Raw genomic sequence first — 10,723 nt, 5'->3', positions numbered from 1 at the left:
CATTTGTGTGAGTGTGTGTGTGTATTCTGTGAATTTTAAAAAGCAATTTTAGCAAGAAAAATCTAAAATGTATTCCCAAAATCGTGCAGGCCTTTCTCTTGATATCAGTATGTTCACTTTTTTTTTTTTCAGGGCCCAGATGCCACTGAGTCCTGCTGACTTCAACATTCACAGTACATGTCTCTGTACATGAACATGGTAAAGTGAAAATCAAACACCTTAGAAAATGAAAGGTATGTACAATGTTTTTAGGAATGGCACAAAGGTCTCTTTCTTCAATAAGTGCTTTTTTGTTGTGTATCTTTGGATTATGTTGTGTTGTAAATAAATCTAAACAATTTTAAAAGCCATTCTTTTTTAAATCTCCTCATTCTTTGTGCAAGGTTGGTCAGAATGATGGGCCCTGATAAGCTCCTAATAGGGCCATTAGGGAGGTTCTTTGTCTTTCTCAGGTGTGGAAAGCTTTCATATTAATGAGGTGATCCGCCCCTTCGCATATTGCTTTCTAACACAAAACACGTCGTAAAATTTTTAAATCAATATATTGTCTTCTCTGAATGAGCAGTCAGGGTGATTCTCACATAGTTTTAGAGCAAATATTCTAGGCTACGTGATACAATTTTCAAAAGTCTTGTGAAGAAATAATCAGTATGGGTTTCATGACCTTATTTCAGTGAGAATTTATTTTTGTATTTTCACAAACCACGCATAAATGTCATTATCTCAAAACTACAAACTTTTACATACATGCTGCTGATATATTATTGTAGCAGAGTTTGTGCTGAATACAGTGTAATTAGACTTTAGCCATGAAAATGTCACAAGTAACAGAAATAACCACAAATGTCAGAGCATGTCAGAACACCTCCAGGACCCAGAAAACAGCTCAGACCTCAGAGGGTTAAACGTTGTTGGTACAACCCCAGTACACAGAGAGTCATTTATAATGCTCAGAACAAAGGGACACAAAGAAGCAAAACATGATTTAAACAGACCAAATGGTATGGGATCTAGTAAAGAAGTGGCTGCTTTCATTTTTGAAACCTCTGCTAAAAGAGAATATGAGTCTATTGTACAGAAATTAGACAACTTAGTACCAGAATAAGAAGAAATATAAACAGCAGTAGAAGACAGTAAAGTAGAAGTACAAAAACCTCTACAAACTTTTTCAACTTTGGTGACAAAAAAATCCAGAAACTTATTACAGAGATGATCAGAGGCAGTAACATGAGAGACAGTTTTATGATTCAACAGTTTGTTAATTGAATTAAAAAGTTGTCTAGAATTACCCTGATGTCATCAATCATTTTAGAAAAATAGTCAGATCTGGCAGACACAATTCCAGCCTTATATGCTTGTAAGCAGTCTTTCCACATTTGATAATGGACAGTCAGACCTGAGATACGCCACCTACGCTCCACTCTGCGACAAGATGTTTTCATCATACGCAAGTCCTCATTATACCAAGGAGCGGGACGTACGAATGAAACAGAGCGTGACTTCTGAGGAGCAAATAAATCCAGGCCAGATAGGAGAGCTGAATTTAACATAGAAACCCTTTTCTCCAGAGGGTCAAATGGAGTAAAACAACTTAATGAAGAGTCAATAAAAACAGAGAAATCAGAAGGATCAACTGATCTCCACTTCCGATAAGTCAAAATACGAGAGGAAGCAGTGTTAGCAACAGGTATATGCATATCAAAAAAGATTGCCAGATGATCAGACAATCCTAAATCAGTAGTAGACATCCCAGACACAAAAGACCCATTTGATATCACTAGATCTAAAATATGACCTTTGTTATGTGTAATACAGTCAACAAATTGCTTTAAACCAAAGCACTCCAGCAAGGACAAGAAGTCCTTTGTTAATGCAGAGTCTTTTTTGTCCATCTGGATATTAAAATCCCCCAAAAAAAGAGTTCTCTCAAATTTAAGGCAAAGATGCGACAACAGATCCGCAAACTCAGATAGAAAGTCTTTGTTTGCTTTAGGAGGCCGGTAGACTGTAGTTATGGCAGTTGAATGACACTCGGAAACAGTTAAAACAAGACATTCGAATGAAGAGAACAGAGGAACAGCAACGGGTCTTAAATTGAATTTCTGATTGTACAGAACAATAATGCCACCACCTCTGCCAGTAGATCGCGGGAGATCTAATAACCCATAGCCAGCAGGAGTGAGTTCACTAAAAAGAAGACCGTCCGAATGTTTGTGCCATGTTTCGACTACTTAAAAAGTCAAGTTTTTCTTCCAGAATGATGTCAGATAAAGCCACCGCTTTATTGTTGACAGAGTGAGCATTAAAAATCGCAGATTTCAACAGGCACCGGGACTCCGAAACCTCCCGTGAATGCTCTTTGTATGTTAGCACAGTCAAGTTGTTATTGTTAATCCCAACAGGTTTATACACCGACCTTTGGTGTTTACGAAGAAATGTAGGATAGGAAACAGCATCAGATGAGGAACATATAACACTGCGCCTTGAGGAGCGATGTAAGTAGCGCTTACGCCAAAGTATTCCAACATCATCACAGTTAGCATAGGTATCGTGTGCTAAATAAAAGTTCCTTTTCAATTTCAACAGTTGGCAAACAGTGTACCTTAGCGCCATGCGGGAGGAATCCACACCAATAGCAACCTCGCAGAAGTGTAGATCCAGAGGAGGGCACCAGGAAAGTTTGTTCCAGCAGCAGACGTTTAAAATTAGGAACAATAGGCCAACAGGTGAAACTAAAACGCACATCGTGGTTCAATAGTTCGAAAGGTTATTAAATCTTCAAACTTCTTCAGACTTCAAATGCTCCAAAACCGTTGTCTAATATTCAGAAACAGACAAACAAAACGGGAGAGAGAGGAGCGGCAGCCAAAACGCGCCAGCGTTCCCTCTGAACCCCTCAGAACAATACATCCACACAGAGCAAACTTGAACTAATATAAATTTCTTACGATTAATTTTCACACTTTTATCATATAGTGACCAGTGGTGTTGTAAATACCTAAAGAGTTACATATGTCAAGTAAGTATACATGTAAGTGACTACATGTGGTGTGATAGAACTTCAAGACCCTAGGCATAGTTGTCTATAGTAACTTGAAAGCAAATAAGAAGAACCTATCAAAGTCTAGAACTCTTGATTAGTTTGATTCCATAATAACCCAATGGATAAAATGCTAAGCAAGTGCATATTGATTATCTGGAAGGCAGGCTCCACGAATAAACAAGGTATGCAAAGGGCCGAAATGGATCGCTGGGTCCTACCACCTTGGTGAAAACTTGCTGGGACTCGAGGGCTATATATGCCTCTTGCAAAAGTGTCAGCAGATACCATTGGGGAGCAGGCATTGACCCCATAGGTGATATCTTTTCCCTTCAGATTTAGTCACAGAACATCACTGAAACAGAACAATAAATCCACACAGAGCAAACTTGAACTAATATAAACTTCTTCTTACGATTAATTTTCACACTTTTATCATATAGTGACCAGTGGTGTTGTAAATACCTAAAGAGTTACATATGCCAAGTAAGCATACATGTAAGTGACTACATGTGGTGTGATAGAACTTCAAGACCCTAGGCATAGTTGTCTATAGTAAAATGAAATAAAATAAGAAGAACCTGTCAAAGTCTAGAACTCTTGATTAGTTTGATTTCATAATAACCCAATGGAAGAAATGCTAAGCAAGTGCATATTGATTATCTGTAGGGAAGGCTACACGAATAAACAAGGTATGCAAAGGGGAGAAATGGATTGCTGGGTCCTACCACCTTGGTGAAAACTTGTCGGGACCCGAGGGGTATATATGCCTCTTGCAAAAGCTTCTGCAAATACCATTGGGGAACAGGCTTTGACCCCGTAGGTCATATCTTTTCCCTTCAGATTTAGTTACAGAATATCACTGGAACAGAACAATAAATCCACAGAGAGCAAACTTGAACTAATATAAATTTCTTACGATTAATTTTCACACTTTTATCATGTAGTGACCAGTGGTGTTGTAAATACCTAAAGAGTTACATATGCCAAGTAAGCATACATGTAAGTGACTACATGTGGTGTGATAGAACTTAAAGACCTTAGGCATAGTTGTCTATAGTAACATGAAAGCAAATAAGAAGAACCTGTCAGAGTCTAGAACTCTTTATTCATTTGATTCCATAATAACCCAATGGAAGAAATGCTAAGCAAGTGCATATTGATTATCTGGAGGGCAGGCAACACGAATAAACAAGGTATGCAAAGGGGCAAAATGGATCGCTGGGTCCTACCACCTTGGTGAAAACTTGCTGGGACCCGAGGGGTATATATGCCTCTTGCAAAAGCTTCAGCAGATACCATTGGGGAACAGGCATTGACCCCATAGGTGATATCTTTTCCCTTCAGATTTAGTCACACAAAAAAAAATCACTGGAACAGAACAATACATCCACACGGAGCAAACTTGAACTAATATAAACTTCTTCTTACGATTAATTTTCACACTTTTATCATGTAGTGATCAGTGGTGTTGTAAATACCTAAAGAATTACATATGCCAAGTAAGCATGAATGTAAGTGACTACATGTGGTGTGATAGAACTTCAAGACCCTAGGCATAGTTGTCTATTGTAAAATGAAATAAAATAAGAAGAACCTGTCAAAGTCTAGAACTCTTGATTAGTTTAATTTCATAATAACCCAATGGAAGAAATGCTAAGCAAGTGCATATTGATTATCTGTAGGGAAGGCTACATGAATAAACAAGGTATGCAAAGGGCCGAAATGGATCGCTGGGTCCTACCACCTTGGTGAAAACTTGCTGGGACCCGAGGGGTATATATGCCTCTTGCAAAAGCTGCAAAAGATACCATTGGGGAACAGGCTTTGACCCCGTAGCCGATATCTTTTCCCTTCAGATTTAGTCACAGAAAATCACTGGAACAGAACAATACATCCACACAGAGCAAACTTGAACAAATATAAATTTCTCACGATTAATTTTCACACTTTTATCATATAGTGACCAGTGGTGTTGTAAATACCTAAAGAGTTACATAAGTCAAGTAAGTATACATGTAAGTGACTACATGTGGTGTGATAGAACTTCAAGACCCTAGGCATAGTTGTCTATAGTAACTTGAAAGCAAATAAGAAGAACCTATCAAAGTCTAGAACTCTTGATTAGTTTGATTCCATAATAACCCAATGGATAAAATGCTAAGCAAGTGCATATTGATTATCTGGAAGGCAGGCTACACGAATAAACAAGGTATGCAAAGGGCCGAAATGGATCGCTGGGTCCTACCACCTTGGTGAAAACTTGCTGGGACCTGAGGGGTATATATGCCTCTTGCAAAATGTCAGCAGATACCATTGGGGAGCAGGCTTTGACCCCATAGGTGATATCTTTTCCCTTCAGATTTAGTCACAGAACATCACTGAAACAGAACAATAAATCCACACAGAGCAAACTTGAACTAATATAAACTTCTTCTTACGATTAATTTTCACACTTTTATCATGTAGTGATCAGTGGTGTTGTAAATACCTAAAGAATTACATATGCCAAGTAAGCATGAATGTAAGTGACTACATGTGGTGTGATAGAACTTCAAGACCCTAGGCATAGTTGTCTATTGTAAAATGAAATAAAATAAGAAGAACCTGTCAAAGTCTAGAACTCTTGATTAGTTTAATTTCATAATAACCCAATGGAAGAAATGCTAAGCAAGTGCATATTGATTATCTGTAGGGAAGGCTACATGAATAAACAAGGTATGCAAAGGGGAGAAATGGATCGCTGGGTCCTACCACCTTGGTGAAAACTTGCTGGGACCCGAGGGGTATATATGCCTCTTGCAAAAGCTGCAAAAGATACCATTGGGGAACAGGCTTTGACCCCGTAGCCGATATCTTTTCCCTTCAGATTTAGTCACAGAAAATCACTGGAACAGAACAATACATCCACACAGAGCAAACTTGAACAAATATAAATTTCTCACGATTAATTTTCACACTTTTATCATATAGTGACCAGTGGTGTTGTAAATACCTAAAGAGTTACATAAGTCAAGTAAGTATACATGTAAGTGACTACATGTGGTGTGATAGAACTTCAAGACCCTAGGCATAGTTGTCTATAGTAACTTGAAAGCAAATAAGAAGAACCTATCAAAGTCTAGAACTCTTGATTAGTTTGATTCCATAATAACCCAATGGATAAAATGCTAAGCAAGTGCATATTGATTATCTGGAAGGCAGGCTACACGAATAAACAAGGTATGCAAAGGGCCGAAATGGATCGCTGGGTCCTACCACCTTGGTGAAAACTTGCTGGGACCTGAGGGGTATATATGCCTCTTGCAAAATGTCAGCAGATACCATTGGGGAGCAGGCTTTGACCCCATAGGTGATATCTTTTCCCTTCAGATTTAGTCACAGAACATCACTGAAACAGAACAATAAATCCACACAGAGCAAACTTGAACTAATATAAACTTCTTCTTACGATTAATTTTCACACTTTTATCATATAGTGACCAGTGGTGTTGTAAATACCTAAAGAGTTACATATGCCAAGTAAGCATACATGTAAGTGACTACATGTGGTGTGATAGAACTTCAAGACCCTAGGCATAGTTGTCTATAGTAAAATGAAATAAAATAAGAAGAACCTGTCAAAGTCTAGAACTCTTGATTAGTTTCATTTCATAATAACCCAATGGAAGAAATGCTAAGCAAGTGCATATTGATTATCTGTAGGGAAGGCTACACGAATAAACAAGGTATGCAAAGGGGAGAAATGGATTGCTGGGTCCTACCACCTTGGTGAAAATTTGCTGGGACCCGAGGGGTATATATGCCTCTTGCAAAAGCTGCAGCAGATACCATTGGGGAACAGGCTTTGACCCCTTAGGCCAGGGGTCACCAAACTAAGGCCCGCGGGCCGACTCAGGCCCGCCACCCCCCTTTGACTGGCCCCCCAGCCCCTCTGCCCCCCACTACTTGAACCGGCCCTATGAGGCAATCCCCAAAAGTCGTCATGGTACGGGCGTCACAGTTTGGTGCATACATTTACACGGAGAATAGGTGTGGGCGCGATCGAAAAGTCGTAAAGTGTTTACTTATATTTGTGTGTGTGTGTGTGTGTGTGTGTGTGTGTGTGTGTGTGTGTGTGTGTGTGTGTGTGTGTGTGTGTGTGTGTGTGTGTGTGTGTGTGTGTGTGTGTGTGTGTGTGTGGCGCGGCTGCGATCGAACAGTGGAAACATAAAAACATACTCCGTCATTTAGTTTATGCAGGACATCATTCAAACTGCAAAGTGTTTAAGTTACTGTTAATTACATTTTTAAAGAAAACAAATATATTAATCTGAAATGTTGAAGATTAATTTTCAATTAATTCAGGTACAATTACCAAACATATCAAGGTATTTTTATTAATTGAATTAATGAACTAATTATATAAAACTATTGTCAGTGCACTACAAATAAACTGGTTCTATGCCTTTACTTTATTAATAAAACTTATTTAAAAAAAAAATACAAGGCTTAAGATATTTATTTTTCTTTTGGTGGTCCAGCCTGAGACATGCACAAGCCTTCTGCATTTTTGTTTTGCTTTTCCCTTCATTGTACCCAACCGTGATGTCTGAACCGAGGTATGAACCGAACCGTGACTTCTGTGTACCGTTCCACCCCTAAAAGAGAGTGCAGAGTTTTTAAAGAACAGTGGACCAACGATTATTTGTGAAGAATAACTTTAAATAAAACAAAGTGTGAAGACTCGATTACTACTTTTGCAAACCACTAGTAAAGATAAACAAATATGTGCCAGGAATCAAGTGTTGATATAGTAGTGTGGATATAGTAGTGGGGATGGCTGTGCCAGGCTAGTAATCTCTACTACACAATGAGGCCTGCTGGTGGTCATTTTGGTCTGGGTCATACAATTCTATGTTATATAGCTGACCCGGCCCCGGCCCCCCATCACAGTCAGGAACGATAATGTGGCCCCCAGAGAAAAAAGTTTGGTGACCCCTGCCTTAGGCGATATCTTTTCCCTTCAGATTTAGTCACAGAACATCACTGGAACAGAACAATACATCCACACAGAGCAAACTTGAACAAATATAAATTTCTCACGATTAATTTTAACAATTTTATCATATAGTGACCAGTGGTGTTGTAAATACCTAAAGAGTTACATATGTCAAGTAAGTATACATGTAAGTGACTACATGTGGTGTGATAGAACTTCAAGACCCTAGGCATAGTTGTCTATAGTAACTTGAAAGCAAATAAGAAGAACCTATCAAAGTCTAGAACTCTTGATTAGTTTGATTCCATAATAACCCAATGGATAAAATGCTAAGCAAGTGCATATTGATTATCTGGAAGGCAGGCTACACGAATAAACAAGGTATGCAAAGTGCCGAAATGGATCGCTGGGTCCTACCACCTTGGTGAAAACTTGCTGGGACCCGAGGGGTATATATGCCTCTTGCAAAACGTCAGCAGATACAATTGGGGAGCAGGCTTTGACCCCGTAGGTGATATCTTCTCCCTTCAGATTTAGTCACAGAACATCACTGAAAAAGAACAATAAATCCACACAGAGCAAACTTGAACTAATATAAATTTCTTACGATTAATTTTCACACTTTTGTCATATAGTGACCAGTGGTGTTGTAAATACCTAAAGAGTTACATATGCCAAGTAAGCATACATGTAAGTGACTACATGTGGTGTGATAGAACTTCAAGACCCTAGGCATAGTTGTCTATAGTAACATGAAAGCAAATAAGAAGAACCTGTCAAAGTCTAGAACTCTTGATTAGTTTGATTCCATAATAACCCAATGGAAGAAAATGCTAAGCAAGTGCATATTGATTATCTGGAAGGCAGGCTACACGAATAAACAAGGTATGCAAAGGGCCGAAATGGATCGCTGGGTCCTACCACCTTGGTGAAAACTTGCTGGGACCCGAGGGGTATATATGCCTCTTGCAAAAGCTTCTGCAAATACCATTGGGGAACAGGCTTTGCCCCAGTAGGTCATATCTTTTTCCTTCAGATTTAGTTACAGAATATCACTGGAACAGAACAATACATCCACACAGAGCAAACTTAAACTAATATAAACTTCTTTTTACGATTAATTTTCACACTTTTATCATATAGTGACCAGTGGTGTTGTAAATACCTAAAGAGTTACATATGCCAAGTAAGCATACATGTAAGTGACTACATGTGGTGTGATAGAACTTCAAGACCCTAGGCATAGTTGTCTATAGTAACATGAAAGCAAATAAGAAGAACCTGTCAAAGTCTAGAACTCTTTATTCATTTGATTCCAGAATAACCCAATGGAAGAAATGCTAAGCAAGTGCATATTTATTATCTGGAGGGCAGGCTGCATGAATAAACAAGGTATGCAAAGGGGCGAAATGGATCGCTGGGTCCTACCATCTTGGTGAAAACTTGCTGGGACCTGAGGGGTATATATGCCTCTTGCAAAAGCTTCAGCAGATACCATTGAGGAACAGGCTTTGACCCCATAGGTGATATCTTTTCCCTTCAGATTTAGTCACAGAACATCACTGGGACAGAACAATACATCCACACAGAGCAAACTTGAACTAATATAAACTTCTTCTTGCGATTAATTTTCACACTTTTATCATATAGTGACCAGTGGTGTTGTAAATACCTAAAGAGTTACATATGTCAAGTAAGCATACATATAAGTGACTACATGTGGTGTGATAGAACTTCAAGACCCTAGGCATAGTTGTCTATAGAAACATGAAAGGAAATAAGAAGAACCTGTCAAAGTCTAGAACTCTTGATTAGTTTGATTCCATAATAACCCAATGGAAAAAATGCTAAGCAAGTGCATATTGATTATCTGGAAGGCAGGCTACACAAATAAAAAAGGTATGCAAAGGGCCGAAATGGATCGCTGGGTCCAACCACCTTGGTGAAAACTTGCTGGGACCCGAGGGGTATATATGCCTCTTGCAAAAGCGTCTGCAAATACCATTGGGGAACAGGCTTTGACCCCGTAGGTCATATCTTTTCCCTTCAGATTTAGTTACAGAATATCACTGGAACAGAACAATACATCCACACAGAGCAAAACTGAACTAATTTAAATTTCTGTACTAATATAAACTTCTTCTTACGATTAATTTTCACACTTTTATCATATAGTGACCAGTGGTGTTGTAAATACCTAAAGAGTTACATATGCCAAGTAAGCATACATGTAAGTGACTACATGTGGTGTGATAGAACTTCAAGACCCTAGGCATAGTTGTCTATAGTAACATGAAAGCAAATAAGAAGAACCTGTCAAAGTCTAGAACTCTTGATTCATTTGATTCCATAATAACCCAATTGAAGAAATGCTAAGCAAGTGCATATTGATTATCTGGAGGGCAGGCTACACGAATAAACAAGGTATGCAAAGGGGCGAAATGGATCGCTGGGTCCTACCACCTTGGTGAAAACTTGCTGGGACCCGAGGGGTATATATGCCTCTTGCAAAAGTTTCTGCAAATACCATTGGGGAACAGGCTTTGACCCCGTAGGTCATATCTTTTCCCTTCAGATTTAGTTACAGAATATCACTGGAACAGAACAATACATCCACACAGAGCAAACTTGAACTAATATAAACTTCTTCTTACGATTAATTTTCACACTTTTATCATATAGTGACCAGTGGTGTTGTAAAT

The sequence above is a fragment of the Scardinius erythrophthalmus genome (genome assembly GCF_964197995.2).
Source record: "Scardinius erythrophthalmus genome assembly, chromosome: 14".
Lineage (NCBI taxonomy): Eukaryota > Metazoa > Chordata > Actinopteri > Cypriniformes > Leuciscidae > Scardinius > Scardinius erythrophthalmus.
This window is presented reverse-complemented; position numbering follows the sequence as displayed.